This window comes from Anser brachyrhynchus, assembly GCF_964034855.1.
Source record: "Anser brachyrhynchus genome assembly, chromosome: 19".
In the NCBI taxonomy this organism is placed as follows: Eukaryota; Metazoa; Chordata; class Aves; order Anseriformes; family Anatidae; genus Anser; species Anser brachyrhynchus.
The window spans coordinates 10,481,892-10,497,781 of NC_137712.1; the positions used below are offsets into that span (position 1 = coordinate 10,481,892).

At 53.4% G+C, this 15,890-nt stretch overlaps 1 long non-coding RNA gene across 1 annotated transcript; it reads left to right on the forward strand.

The window, feature by feature from the left end:
* The first annotated feature begins 864 nt into the window (after positions 1-864).
* LOC308180250 lies at positions 865-15,859 on the forward strand. The gene is made up of 3 exons (XR_013940848.1): positions 865-2,673; positions 2,801-4,108; positions 10,111-15,859. It is a non-coding gene; the product is annotated as an uncharacterized lncRNA (long non-coding RNA).
* Positions 15,860-15,890: the final 31 nt, after the last annotated feature.

A 15,890-nucleotide genomic window follows, 5' to 3' on the forward strand; every position in this document is an offset into this window, starting at 1 on the left:
GGTGCCTCGATAAGGCCGGGCTGTGCCCTGTGCCTGTGCCTGCTGCGTGCCTCGGGGCGCTGCGTGCCTCTGTGCTCCTCAGGGCTGAGCCTCGTGTCCCTCTGTGCTCCGCAGGGCTGAGCTCTGTGTCCCCATGTCCCTCATCACACCTCAGTGCTGAGCCCTGTGTCCCTCTGTGCTCTGCAGGGCTGAGCTCTGTGTCCCCATGTCCCTCATCACACCTCAGGGCTGAGCTCTGTGTCCCTCCGTGCTCCACAGGGCTGAGCACCGTATCCCTCTGTGCTCCGCAGGGCTGAGCACCGTGTCCCTCAGTGCACCTCAGGGCTGAGCCCTGTGTCCCCATGTCCCTCATCACACCTCAGTGCTGAGCCCTGTGTCACTCAGTACACCTCAGGGCTGGACCCATGACCCTCAGTGCACCCCAGGGCTGAGCACCGTGTCCCCATGGCCCTCAGCACTCCTCAGGGCTGAGCCCCATGTCTCCCGTGTGCCTCAGGGCACCTCAGAGCTGAGCCCTGTGTCCCTCAAGTGCTTCACTGCCTTGTTGTGTCCTTGTGTGCCTCAGTGCACCACCGTGTCCCCATGTGCCTCAGCGCACCTCAGGGCTGAGCCCCGTGTCCCCTGTGTGCCTTGCAGCCCTGTTGTGTCCTCATGTGCCTCAGGGTGCGCCATGTTCCTGTGTCCTCACATGCCTCAGGGTGCTGCCATGTTTCCTGGTGACCCCTTGCGCCTCAGGGTCTAGCTGTGTTTCCCTGGTGCACCTCACATGCCTGCCATGGCCTAAGTTACCTCGTGTATCCCATGGCACTGCTGGGTCACCCGTGTATCTCAGGGCCCTGCCATGTCCCTGGGCTATGGCTTCATACCCCGCGCTACCCCTGGTCACTGCTGTGTCCCCAAGGGCTCCCATCACTGCCCTGGTGCCAGCATGTCCCCCACCACCCCCAGCACACTCCTTAGGCAGGCTGGAAGAGGAGACACTGCACTAGGGTAACCCTGTGGTCTTCATCACCTAGTGCTTGGTTTCCTGTAAATGATTTTCACTCTTGGTTTTTTTTTGGTTGGTTGGTTGGTTTTTTTTGCTGAGTGAACAGCAAACCCAACTTCAACCCATTTTCGATTTCATGGATCTTAGCTGTAGAATGTCTCTTTAACACTGAGGCAAGGAGAGGCACGGGCTCGGGTGTGGTTTCACTAGGTCCTTCATTTGTTTATTGATTCCACATCATTTTCCTCCACTTTTGTCTTCTCCAGTTGTACTTGCAGTAATCTTTTCAGGCTCCCCTTTTCTCGACATCCAGCTGTGCAACACAGTGCGTAGGATTGCGGTGAGGCCATGCAACCCAGCTACGAAAACTCTTTTTAATATTTCATCCATTACACTCCTGAGACACCATCAGTGTGACAGGCGGGATTAGAGGGAGCCAGAGGGTGAATAATGTGTCTAATGAAAGCAGCTGTGTTTACAGTTCCCATGGCACGCCTCCGCACGCATTGCTGCCCCTCGCGCCCAGCGAGGAGAGGAGCTCCTGCCTTGGGCAGAGGCGAAAGCCTGACGCAGATCTCTCTGTTATGGTGCCGGAGACTGGGTCCCCACTAGCAAGGTTGAGAACAATCTGTTTGTGTGTCCATCAGAAAAAAAAATATTGAGTCACTGTAGGATGAGCCACTGTGCCCACTCTGGGATGGCCTTGTGGACTGGGAGTCACAAGGGTGTTGTAGGATCGGGGACACAGGGCAGGCGAAGCCCTTTTGGAGTGGCTTTGGTGTGCTGCATCTTGCAGCATGCCTGGTCCTGAAGGATGTATCCATAGCACTAATGAAACAGCTCCTGGGGACACTGCTGGGCACAGGAGAGTTATTATGTGTAATGTCAAACTGAGCTGGGATAGCGCATCCATCGCTCTCCCCGGGGACATTCCCAGGCAAGGCACAGGGCAGGAATGCCCAGAGACTGCCCTCAGTAGACATCTGGCTGCTGTTTGCTTTAAAGGCCGAGAGATTTTACCAGCAGGGACACGTGCTGGAGAAAAGGTCCCTGTGCCAGCGGGACTGGGAGGCTCCAGGGCAGCAGGAAGGGGGCTGAGGTGGTCCAAAGAGCCTTGGATAAAGAGAGAGGTTGGAGGAAGGGGAGGTTCGAGGATAGAGGGGCTGGGGATGTTGTGTGGATTGGGAAGGCTCTGGAGCGGGCAGAGCAAGGAACTGGGAGCTGTGGGAAGGGATGGAAAGTGACACAGGCTGACAGACTTCAAGGGGAGGTGGAGACCTCCAGGGTGACACAGCTGGCGTCTGCTAAAAGTGCAGGACTGGATCCCGGCATGTCCTGGCTGCAGAGCCTGTCTGGATATGCTGCTCTGAGACTGGAGCAGACACGTTGTACCTCCAGGGCACCACAGGGCTCCCAGATCCGTCCTTCTGGGCTGCCCTGTCCCCCACCAGCTCGGCTGGAGCTAATGAGTGTAACTGTGAACTGACGTGGTGACGTGCATGCCTGGGGGCAGCCACGAGAGGACTGGGTTAGGGTCGGCTGCGCAGCAGCACTCGCACCACCATGCCACAGAGCAGGGACATGGGCTCCTGGCAGCGTCCTTCACTCCGGCCCTCGGCCTGAGCAGAACCTGTCCACGTTACAGCCTGCCAAAACAAGTGTTGGAGCAAACAGGAACTTACCAGGTGGGTGTAGGGGCTGACCACAACATGAAATGCTGGACTGCATGCAACAGACCGGCTGTGATGTTCCTTTTTGCATTTAGCTCATTCAAGTCGCCAGGTCTGAAATGAATTTTCCTTGGTTGCATAGGCTTAGGCTGCTGATGGCTGGCCTGGAAGTTGGTTGAAAATGGCCTCTGTTACATCTGCATTGCCTGTATCTCAGCTCACCGTCCCGTGACATAAGGAACGATGAACTACCCCGCCTGTAAGACTCAGTGATTTTTTTTTAATATATATTTAAGGGGTCTCTGTATCTGCTGGTTTACATTCCAGCACACTCATTTGTTTTGACAGATTCTGCTTTCCCACCAAATCAGCTCTCAGCAAGGTAGCGAAAGCATCTTCAGCATTTCTTGCAGATGCGGCATTGCAGGTTCATATTCGGGTGTCTAAAACACCACAGGCCACTCTTGTGGGTCCTGCTCAGGTTCTGTCTCTGCTGCCCTCTCGTGATGCCTTTGGGATGCGCTGCAGGAAAGTCCTTGCTCACCAAATTCGCAGTCAGCTCGGAAAGATTTCAACCCGCCCGCCATTGCTGAACGACCTTTACATTTTCAACAGCCTTTACTATTTCATGAGCTTACAAAACTCCACATTTTGTCATTCCCCGTGATGCACGTCTTCCCCAGCACCTCACAGGGGATGTGGAGCCCCACTGCAGGACTGACCCTGGACCACCACTCACAGACATCATGTCCCAGCAGCTTTCTCCAGACAGTTCCCTGGCTGCACACTGACCGATTGCTCTTTTTTTTCTTTTTTTTTTTTTTCATTTGAAATTAAGTAGCCAAGTTCTGTTGGTGATTCAGCTTTTTCAGTTAAATTTTTTTTTTTTGAGGTAAGCAGGTCTCTTTGTAACTGCCATGAGCTGCAGCACCCTACAGTACTGTGTTTTGGCCCGCAGTGCTGTTCTTGGCTTTTCCACACCTCTTCTGCAATCACTGCACGTGCAATCCAGCTTCCTTCCACTCACGGGTCACGTGCAGCTGCTCTAGGTCATTACAAAACATTTGAGTTTTGCTCTTATCAGGGCCTGAGGAACTAATTGCTATTTCCGTGAAAAGACCTGCTTTCTGAGACAAGTGAGTCACACCAGCTGGCTGTCATGGAAATGATCTGAATTAAGCTCCAGGTGATGGGGTGAGGCTGGCCAAGGAGGTGGTGGGATCTCCATGCCTGGAGATTTTGAAAGTCTGTCTAGACACAGCTTTGAGTAGATCAGCAAAACTTGGAAGTTGTCCTGCAGAGTGAGAGGTTGGGGTGGAGGTCTGAAGGGCAAGGCTGGGGCTGCAAAACCAGAGCGTGGTCTTATGGGACCGACCCTCATGGGCCAAGCCCTGCCACGCAAGATACACATGGCTGGAGCATGGGCCATGGCTTGGGGAAGGGTTTCCAGGTGGCATTTCCCAGGTCCGGGCTCAGGGGCAGACTCTTCTCAGGGTGCTGGGCTGGGGAAATCCCAGCCGTGACTTATGCAGACTTCTTTGAGATGCATAATTAGAGGAGCTGAATCCCAGCCTCAGGGAATGAGTGATAAAACAAACTAGGATACTCAGAGCAGCTTCCACTGAAAGTCCTGGGCTCTTCGTTTCCAGCAAGGAGATATGAGTGTCTCTTTGCTACAAGCCCTATGGCCAGACAAGGAGAAGAAGCAGGTCCTGAGCCTGGAATTTCTTTATTCCTAACTCAAGGAGCCTGTCCGTGTCTGGGAAGCAGCAGCCCCTCTCTGAGCTGCACCTCACTATGTGGACCCCAGATGCAATCACATTTGCTCTGTTCAGAAAAATCTGGGGTCATGCTGCCCTGGACCAGTCACTAATCCCATCCTTCACACAGAACTACACTGCACTGCTATATTCCCAGAAACACTTTGATAAACACATGGTGGAAGTGTTGGCTAGAAGAGACCTCTGATGATCTCTGGATCATCCTCCCCCTTGAGCAGCCCTCTTTCCCAGCAGCTTCTATGGTTTCCTTCAGGGATCTCCCAGCTTTTTCCCAAGATGAAATCTCACCCCAGTGCTCTGGTTCTCGTTGTCACCTGGGTCTCTGAACCCTCTCCTGGTTCTGGGCACCAGCAAGTCTGTTCCCAAGCCCTGCTGTGGTGCTGACCCCACTATTCCTGCTGTTTTGGCAGTTTTATTTCCCCAGGATGGTCAGCAGATTTGAGGGTGCAGCAGGGAGACAACTCTTAATTTTAAAGTTTCAGTTGACACATGTTGTGAAAGTCTGATCTTAACAGTTTTATTCCTACAGCATTACAGAGGGAGAAAATCACACAGGATTTTTGCACTCTCCTAGCTTTCTTCTAATATGTGAGAGCTGACACCAAATTACAACATGCAAACAGAGGCACTGAAGGAAGTTATACAACAGTCACAGAAAGGTTAGCACAGTACAAACCCGATGCAGGCATACAAATGTAATGCCTGCAGCCTTTTGTTACAGCTTGTGGAAGTCCCATCTCTAATTGCAGTCACAAATGGATCAGCATTAAAAACTGCATGGCTCTTGCTGCAGCCCCGGGCTTGCTTCGATGCCTCCTCTGGTTACCGCTGGCCCCGTGTCACCATCCAGAGTCCTCGTGTCCCCTTGAGGGGTGCAGGAGTTCACAAGGGCACCTGTGCTGCTGACGGTGCCCCAGCAGCTGGTGTCCAAGAGCAGGAGCAGGACAGCTTCTCGCACGCAGCTCAGTGCTCTGCACGGGAGAAACCAGTCAAGCATTGCCTGCAGAAGGTGTGTGGCTGTCTCCTGGCTTGTTGTGGCACATCTGCTGTGGTCTGCATGAGAGGCTGGTGCTCGTAAGCCGATGAGAAAGTGATCGCCAGGGCCTCTGAAATGGCTCTGTCTTCTCTGGAGCTGTTTGCTGCTGCCCCGAGCTGTGAAGCCGGCGGTACTGCTGGTGCGCAGAGCGGCTGCTGCCTAGGACCTTTTCCCCCAGCCAGTCTCTCTTGCTCAGGCTCCTCGGTTAGGACCTGCACGAGGATGATGCCAACACAGAAGAGCAGCCAACGCTTGACTAGGTCTTTCTCCGGGCGTGGCAAATATTTTCTCACCCGGGCTGGGTACAGCACCTTCCTGGCTTTCCTGCTTCGCTTTGTTGGAAGGCCTGGAGGTCTCCCGACAGCTCGGACAGCAAGCATCGGCCCAGACAGACTTTCTGAACTGTTTTTCAGCAGATCTGTGCTGGAGAAAATATTTTCTCCCGTGTAAGACAGCATGTCCTTAGCAGCCTGTCGGGGTAGCTCAGAAAGTTGGGAGAATTGTATGGAAATCTCTCTCTGCTTAAAGATAGTTTTAATTGAAAAAGCAGACTGATGAAATAATATTAAGAAATATTATTAATAACAACAGCGCTTTTATTCGTTCTCGTTAACGCAAATAATGTAGAACCCCAGAGCTGAACTCTTGGAGTGATTTATGCTTCTTTATGGGGAGCTGTTCTTTGATTTCTCTCCCTACTCCTACCCGTGCTATAAATACCAACTTTGATGAGTGAAGTTGTCATGGGAGGAGCTCGGCTGACTCACAAACCGCCCAGGAATGTCTCTGCCCCCAGCACCCCATACCTGCCCACGGGCACACGCTGCTAACAGAAGGCTGAGAGCATGCTCCAAATTTTCTCCTTCCCAGTTCTGCTTCCCTGTGTTACAGCTGTCTATCAAGGCTTTGCCTCAAGACATTTCGGTGCTTTTGAGTGCGTAGCCTTCATTAAACTCCACAAATCTGCTATAAAGAACAGAAACGGAGTCTGAGGACAGGTAAACTCTCAGCTGCCTTCCCAATCCATCCGCCAGCATGGCTGGAGGGGTGCATTTGACCCCAGTTTCTGTTATGACCCTGTGCAATCTCAGCACTATGCCCCAGAAGATGAGCACCTCAGCACTTGCTCTGGCAAGCTCAATCCCAGATATGCCCAGAAAAGGAAAAAATAACACTTGTGTTCAAATTCTTTGTGCCTTATGATGACTAAACAGAGCCTGAAAGGGCTGGGTGCCCACAAACCTTCTGGAGAGGTCTCCACAGCTCTCCATGGGATCTTTGTGATGAAGTTAGAAGATTTAGCTGCTAACTTCATGTATGTTTGTTGGCATGGGGTACCTCACGCGCTCACATCTGCCAGCGCAGGTGGGAATGAAAAGTGGGCTCCTGCAAAATGTCTTTGGCAATCAGCTGTGGGATAGCCAATGTAAAACCCAATATAACTTGATCTCTGCAAGGTCTTCTCAGGCAGCCTGTAGTCACCACAAAAAAGCACATCCAAAGGGCACAAATTCACTTTAAAACTGTTTTGGGCTCTGTAGCATAGCCTGCTTGACCCTTCTTGGAGGAACAAAACGGTGGTTGGCTTTAAGTTGCAGGGCATCCAACTCCTACCTTATAAAGCACCATCATGTCGCTGCTGTGGTGATGTGAACACTCCCATGGGGGTGATCCCACTGGAAACCAGGTCTTGGGCAGAAACAAAATTTAGCTACCAAGGCAGAGACTCCAACCTGTGGAGTCCCATTTCCAGGTCTCTGTGCCACCTAGATGCAGGAGCTCCATGAGGCAACACCGCCTGTGGCTTTTGCCATCAACCCTAACCCCATTTAAACCAAATGCCGGAGCCAGTGACTTGCCTCAAGACACTTGCACCTGCAAAATGCCTTCCTGAGGGCAGTCACACTGCCCAGGCATGTGTTTAAACCTGAGACACAACTGGGGTGTGAAGACAGATTTTGGTGGCCTTTGGTGGTCATTTTTCCCCTATAAGACAAAGAACAGAGGGTTGGGAAACAGAAATCGCTGCCTCCACAATCACCTAATCATTGTCAGTTCACAGGAGGACAACTCCTAAGATGTAAGGAATCCTTTCAAGCAGCCTCTTTAGCCATTACCTCTCATGGACACTGGTCAGAGCGGGGTGAAATGGGTCTTCCTTCCCCTGATGGCTAAACACGGGCCCCACAGCAGCATCCTAGCCCTGCCGGGCATCTGCCTCCCACGGCTGGTGCAAAATCCCTGCAAAATCATCAGGAAGCACCTAAGTCATGCAGGTGGTTTAGAAGAAGCACGCGATAAAAGCATTTTTCATGTGGGGTTGTTGCTGCTTTGCCCTGTGGTGCCTGAGCCCTTGGACCCGCCCTGGTCCCCGCACGCGAATGAGTCAGGCTGGGGATTAGTAAGGAATCCTCCCGCTGCCGGGACGTGGGCTTCAGGCCTGCTCGACTCAGCTCGGAGGGCAAAGTGGTGCAGGCAACTGCCCAAACCAGGCACCAAATGCACCCGGGCGTTGGCTGGATGGTGGATGTCAAAAGCCCAAATCAAACATTTGGTGGTACAGTCAATCCCATTTGTTTGAGCCAGGGTCATCCCCACGCAGAGAGGCAGATCAATGTAGTTTCTTCCAGCCCTGTCCCACCATGAGCTGTGTTTATCTCGGTGCAGGTAATGGGCAGCTCCCAGTGGCCAGGAATGTAGCCTGTCCAGAAGCTGTCCCCGGTTCTGTCACCAGCGGCATCACTTTGTGTTAATCACCCAGAGGTTTCTCAGTGAGGTTCCACATCCTGCACCTCTCGTGCACCTAGCCCATCTCACCAGCACTGCCCAGCACCCAGCTGTAGGAACGTGAGTAATAACCCAACCTCAAAACGAGCCCCAGAAATAGGGGTCCCTACCTGTAGGGACAAATCCTCTCCTTATTGGCAATCATCATTACCCATTAGCTTATCATGTGAGTATGATTACACAAGGATGTATTTATAACTCCCAGGTGAGCTTGTCCAAGCAGGTCACTGGATCCTCCTCAAATGAGAAGAACTAAGATGAATCAGCACTGCACAAAGCAGATCTTCTGCCCACCAGGTGCAAGGAGATGAAAAAACAATTTTTGTTGAACTGGATCCAAAGAATTGAACGTTATCCATCCCGTCTAATCCAGAGACTTCAGTGCATTTCACCAATGGATCACCAAGGCCAAAAAATGAGCCTTGGATGCATCAGGAGCAGCATTCAGAGGTGGAGGTGATAGATCCTTGGCATAAGCATGCAACCCTAAAGGCCCCAGCATGGGTAATGGGACTGACAGAACGGGTGTGGAGCAGCTTTTGCAGCTGAGGATGGAGCCCATAGCACTGAACGAGCTGAGGACACTGGGTCGCGTCAGGCCAAGGCGTTCCGCAGTGTTCAGTTCTGTGTTCTGACCTCAAGACATCCGAGAATCACGGTGCTGTTTGTGCTAGGCAAGTTTGCAGGGAGGGGCAGAAACTCTCATTACATCATCTGAAATAGTTGGGATAAACCCAAGGTCTGAGGCACATGAGCCCTTTTTTGCATCGGAGAGATAAGCAACAACCTTGAAGCCAAGGACCAGCTCACACTCAAAGAAAAAGCTCAGCGCTGACTTTCCAAGGCCCCAGCAGCACCCGGAGAAATGGCAGGACCCTGATGAAGGCAAAGCAAGCCCATGACAACAGGGGTACACAGGGTACATGCCATGCCTTTGGTTGCAGCCTCAGAAAAGTTACCGGGAAATTAAGAGTTGGGAAAACATGGAAGCTGGGGGAACATGGCACCAAGCATCCCCTGATTTCAGACAGTCGTGTCAGCAACTCTTTTTGTAGTTGCACACAGCTGTTGCTATTTAAGAAGTTTAAGAGGGAAACCATTCAGATCCAAGAGTATCTTTCTCCAGGTTTGTGGTATTTGTTTTTGTTGGTTTGTTTTTTTTTTTGTTTTGTTTTGTTTTTTCTTAGAAGACCAGGTAAGACACCACCACATGGGGTTGATTTGAGTGAGAGCATTTGGCTAGCATGGCAAGTTACAGGAGCAGGAGAGGGGCAAAACAGGTTTTCAGCTGCGGTTAATGATTTACCTCTCCCTTTACATATCAGCTGCTGACCACAAAAATGCCCACTGCACACACGTCTCTCAGGGGTCAGGTGCTGGGATCCAGCGCAGGATGGGTTTCTGAGGACTCTTCCTTCTGGTGAAGCTGGGGCTAACGCCAAAAGTTAGAAGAAAACAAAAACTGTGGAGAACTGGTGAGATGCCGCACTCTGGAGCACATGGGTGGGAAGAAGACTACGGTCCCTGCAGGCTTGTCCCCAGGGTTGAGTCCCTGTAGGGCGATGCACGATTAACAATAAAAGCTGAATGCAGGGCAAGATGGTTTGGTGGAACTCACGCTGTCCTAGGCAGATGATATTGGGTGAGGATGGCTGGGTACCATGGCAGGGCACCTGGGGGTTGGATGTGGTGCTGGTGGCTTCCATCAGCAGCACACTGAGATTGCTGCATCAAGGATTGCAGAGCTGCACTGGGCTGGCATAACCTGGGGGCTGCAAGGGCATCGCATGGCCCCAGGGACCTGACCCTGCCCGGGGAGCACAGGGCAGGAGCCATGGCTCAGGGAAGGTGGCACTTCCCAGGTCTGGGCTCTGGGACAGGCTCTTCCGAGAGTGCTGGGCTTGGGAAATCCCAGCCCCGACTCACTGCTTTCTCAGGATGCATAATTAGGAGAGCTGAATCCCAGCCTCGGGGATCAGTTGATAAAAAAACTACCCAGGAAGCTCAATGTCAATAAACTCAGAACAGCATCCACTGAAAACCCCAGACCACGCACATCCAGCACATGGCCAGGAGCAGCTCTTTTCAGCGATCCCCACAGAGGAGGAGGAGGAGCAGGAGCTGATGCTAAGCCCCATGGCAGAGCTCTGCATCTGCCCAGTGACCCAGGGAGCAAGAGGGTCTGGAACTGCGCAGCAGAAAGCTGCCCCTTCTGCAACATTGCTGCCAGTCCTCTGAGGTGGCTCCACATGTACCCTGTAAAATCAAATCCAAAAACTATTAATAAACTGAAAGGTTAAGGAAAAGTGGAAGGGAAGTAAATGGAGTTCTAGCCTGGTTTAGTTAAACGATTAACTCTGCATACTCTGCTCTTAGTGCCGGTTGATTCCCTCATCCTCTAATTCACCCCACTTGGGAAATCAGTCCCTTTGGGAAGGTTGCTGATCTCACCACACTTCCCCAGCCTGGCTCTTTTCAGATACAGGTGCCTGAAACTTTGCACCTAAACCCAGGTATTTTACAAACCCAAATGCACCCACTAGAGAGGTGTAACAATAAGCTGGTGCAATCTCTGTGAAGAGACCAGCTGTCTGCTGGGCAGGACAAAGCTACAGCTGAGCCATTGGCAGGCACCAAGGGGTGATAGAAGACAAGCAAAACAGGAGCTTGTGAGCCCACCAAGGCCAAGCCCTGCTCAAGCATCCTCTTCCATCCCCCAGCTCAATGGCACCAATTCTGCAGCTGCAGTCATCAACCCATTTTGGTGCTCTGCTGCCGCAGCAGTTTTCCTGCACTTTAACCTAACCCATGTTCTCCGGAGCTGACTCCACGCCCTGTATGAGGAGAGCCTGGCAAACCGAGCCCCGTTGTCTCCTTCCCATCTTTTGCATATTTGAAAGCTCTTATCGTGTTTCACCTGAAACTTTCCCCCTGCCACAGTTCATGTCTGTGGGCACGATGGCTCGCGCGATGCAGCCCCAGGCTCCCTCCTGCCAGGGTGCCCAAATAAGGCCCCCGCACACCAGCCGCAGCCCCGCATTACTTCATCCCTTGTATATGCAACACACCTATTTATACATTTTAATGGGATGCTTGCCTTTCCTGCAGCCCCATGGTGTTATTGCTGGCGTGGCGATGCCCCAGGGCTGTTCTCCTTCCAGCCCTTCGCTCTCCCATCCCGCGACGTGCACTCGCTCGCTCCTGCCCTCCCCTGCTGCTCCTTCTGCCAGACCTCACTCCGGGTTGCCCATCCAAACAGCGTCCCACAGGGACCCAGCTCTGGAAAGCTCCTTCCAGTCCATCCCAATAACAGCTACTAACAGATATTCTCCAAATACCCCAATAAATGAGAAAATTAAACTCTGGGGTCATAACTTGGAAGATGTTGGGTGTTACTTCTCCCTTGTTTGCTATGTGCTTGCTGCTAATATATTTGCTCCTGTATTTCCCTGGGCCTTCCCACCCTTCCCAAGGGGGTGCTCCTTTCCCCTCAGCCTCTTGGCATCCCACCCCACCTCCGTGCAGTCTCACAAGCTGTTGCAGTTTCCTCTGCATTAATTTCCTCCAATGAATTTCATCACCCACAGCTGCTGGGAAACCCCAGCTGAGCTGTTCTCAATTTCTTTTCCCCTACTGCAGCCCAGCACATGAGCAAAGTTTGCTTTCCCAGCTGCAACTACAGTGTTTCGTGAAGACTACGGGGAGAAACACCTTGAAGCACTGAACCTTCTAGGGTTCATCATCAGTTTTACGTTCCTCTGTGCAGGACAAGCATATGTGGGGACTGCCTTACTCTTGCCCTTGCACCCCCTACAAGTGGTGCCCCAGTTTGCATCCGTCTGCAAGTACTGCTCAAGTGCTCCAGACCGATGTCACACCTCATCTGCAGTTCTTTGTAGAGCCATCACGGCCACAGGCACCAGCCAGCGAGGACAAGGTCCCTCTGGGTGGCACCGAGGGCGTGCACGCTGCGGGAGGAGCAGCTCTGGTGGCACTGGTGGCATTTGGGGACTGGTACGGCTGGCACATTTCTGCGGTGCAGCACCACCACTGGATCATTGTCCCATGGTGAAAAAAAAACAACGGGGGGGGGGGGGCTCAGCCTCATCAGCCAGCACCCACCTCCGGAGACAGCTTTAGGCAGGCTCTGATGGATGGAGCCAGCTCGGATTAGCTCCTTTTTAAGAACACTTGAACACAAACCCCTTCTCCTGGAAGCAGCTGAAGTTATTCAGAGCCCACGCAGAATGCGTGCGTGCCCCCGCTTCCTCGGGCTGGAGCTGGGCCATGTTCATGGAGAAATGCAGGGAAAACCCCAACCACCTACCAAGAGCCCAGACTGCATGGAGGGGGCTGGGGACACCCCTGGGACAGGGGTGCCCTGCACAGCTTGGCAAGGACATCTCCTGCACCTGGAGGGAAATGAGATGACTTTGGGATGGGGCACGGAGCCCAGCCGGGCTGCCCACAGCCTGCATTGGGATTTGCCCCAGGGATTTGTCCCACAACCCAAAGCCAGGCTGCTTTGTCAGGGAAGGGGGTGAAGGTATCTGAGGCCAGGCGTCCCCCACCTCGGGGGGTTCCTCTGGGGAAATGGGAGGGGTTCTGCCAACGCGGGTCACACCCCAGACCCCGCTGACCCCAAAAGGAGGGATGTCTCTGTCCACTTTAGATTTAGGCACCCACGGGGAGAAGGCGGTTGGTGCCTTGACCACTTCCTTCCCTTGCATCTTCCCCACCAGCTGCGTGCTCGGCCTGATGGCCTGCCGGCCTTCCCTGGCCCCCACAGTACCTGCATGGGCCACCAGGGCAGGCCCAAGGTGGTGGCCAGGTCCAGCTGAGAGCCCAGAGTGAACCACGAGCCCAGATCCAGCAGCGCCATGGTGCCGAGGTGGGGCCGGGCTGAGGCTGGGAAGTCAGCCCAGGGATCAGGGTTGTGCTGGGCTGGTCCACGGCGATGAGGTGAGGATGTCGGGCTGCAGGCTGAGCCAGGCACGGGGCTGAGGTGGGCCCCAGCGCTCCTCTGACACAGCTCCCGCAGGGACTGGTGTCTCAGCCGTGCTTTTATAGGATTTGGGGGTGACTTGGCACAGGGTGTGGCTGGTCAGGGCAGGCCCTGCTGGTGATCTAATAGCTGCCATTAATTAGGTGTGTCTCTGATATTGGAAGATGCTCCTGGAGCTGCCACTGCCGGGGTCTGACAGTGCCACACGTGGTGGTGACGCAGCCTGTACCCAGGAGCCATGGGGATCCCCATCCCTGACCTGAGCCCAGAACTGACCAGGCCAACGTGGTCATACCTTCAGTGCTGGGCAAGACAGCACCATTTCGTGTTTACTTTCACCCTCCTTTATCCTTTGCCTCTTCCACAGGCAGCAACGTCAGCAGTTTCCACGTCCTCACCAGCACATACCTGGTATCGCTCTGTGCTCTCCCCAGGGTAAATGCTAAAAGAGAATTCAGCCCAAACACAGCTCTGGCTTCGGGGTGCAGAGTCCCCACAAGCACCCACCAGCCCGTGATGGGGAACAGTTCTCACAGCACTGCTTCAATTACCGAGCCACCTATGCCTTGCTTCGGGGCCAAACGTAGTGCTGTGCCCACAGCAAAGCACGGCTCCAAATTCAACAAGGAGGTGTTTCTGGCTGAACAATAGCTCTCACCTCCTTCTGCCAACCCAGGATGCCATCCCAGCCACACCTACACCAAATATATACGGTGGCTCCCACATTTAGAGCAGCTACCTTTCACCTGTGGAACTGATGAAAGCACAGGACAGAGATGCAGCTGTCATCAGTGTCTTTATCCCTAGTGGGATCTCCTACTAAGCCATATTTCCACAACTTTTGACTATAACAAAGATATCAAGAGGAACAGGGGCCAGCATGACGTAGCTGCACTGAGCAGTGAGGCTCATTTAGGTGGAGAAACAGGGCCGGGGGGGGAAAGTGGACAACAGGTCCCTGGGAATGCAGAGAGGTTCATCTACATGAAACCGTTGCACCTCAGCCATAGCCATGGAGAGAAATCTCTCTGGGAGCACCCTGGGTCCTGTGTCAGGAGTATTCGAGACAGAAGAGGACTAAGGACAAGCCACTGTTCTTTGGTCATCACATTCAAGTCTCACCAGAGGAGACCTTTACTGCTAGATCCAGACCTCTCACCCAGCATTTCGGTGCCAGGTGGGTGTAGGAGCAGCTCTGGTGATTCAGAGGAGCAGCTCCAGAGAAGCTCTCCGTGGTCACGAGAGCTCTCCTGTGTTGTGCAGAGGCCAAGAGCCACAGACACCCTGCATGACCACTAGTGAAAACCATGAGCTTCAACTCTCTTTAGCAGTTCCTTTCCCTTAGACCAGCTTCCCTTACACACAGCATTCGAGGTATGATCCACAGATCTCCCGGGCCTCAGAGCTGTGGATTGCCTGTGTGCCATCTCCACTGCCCTTTGGAGCACCTGGCATGGCTGGTGGCTTTGCAGAGGACCTTGGATCAGCTTGGGGATCAGGGCAGCACAGACAGACATCAGAGCAGGGATGCTGGGGGAGGGTGGGACTTGGGACAACCTGGAGAAGTTGTCTGAGTTGGGATCCCAGTCCTGGAAACAGCCTGGAGAGTCATCCAGCAGGGAAAGTCATCTCTCTAGCCTGGAAGTGCCCATGCTTTCCAACAAAGGCCTCCAGAGGTACAAGCTGCCAGGAGTGCTGGGAGCACGGGGAGGGCCAGCACTGGCCCTTCAGCACCGAGGTGGTCCCCAAGGTGCCCTTCATGCAGCAGAAAGCTGCGCCTCCTTCTCAGAGGAGCTTCACAAGAAGCAAAAGCCTTGGCAGTTCGTTAAATGCACGAGCGCACCTCATGCCTTGTGCTCAGCAGAGCCAGGACTGCTTTGCTCCCTGCGAAGGCAGCACTGCTGCTTGTCCTGACACCACCACAGAAGCCATCTGCAATCCAATGCCCATGGGTGCCTGCTTCAGCAGGACCCCAGAGCACAACACGATAGCCGCTGGTCACATTTGCCTCTCCCAAGTGCGGGCAGCGTGGGTGATGCTTACCCCTCCCGTCATACGCTTGAGCTTTGAGTTCCTCCCAGAAGAGGGAGACCGTGGCAGAAGAAAACGGAAATAACCTCTGTCCCTCTCCCAGCTGGATGGGGAGGGAATCTGGTCCTTGTGTTGTTTCTGTTTCTTATCCAGGATAAAAATACATTAACTGTGCTGGTGGTAAAATCTTACTAAGCTATGGAAACCAGCTCACACACGTCGCTTTTTGTGGAGATTGGCCGTCTTGCGCTTGTATCTAGAGGGTGGCTCAGCTTCGTTCAGAACCCTTCCCCTAAGCCATGCAACCAGCCCTGTGGACTCTCTGCCCAGCTGCTCTCACAGGCAATTCTGCAGGAGAAAAAGGCTTCTCCACGGAGTAGCTGCAAGAGGAGAAGCCACGCACAGGCTTCCCAGCCCCGCATTGTCTCATCCAAGGGCCCATTTCCATGGTCTCTGACCTCATCCTCCCCCAGGCAGCTCCATAGGGTGGAGGAGCCATGCGGCACCCAGCTTTCATTGCCGCTGCATTGTGTGTTTTGGGGCATTTGGCTTACCACAGGCAAACCCCAGGAGCTGCACACGCTGCGTCGAG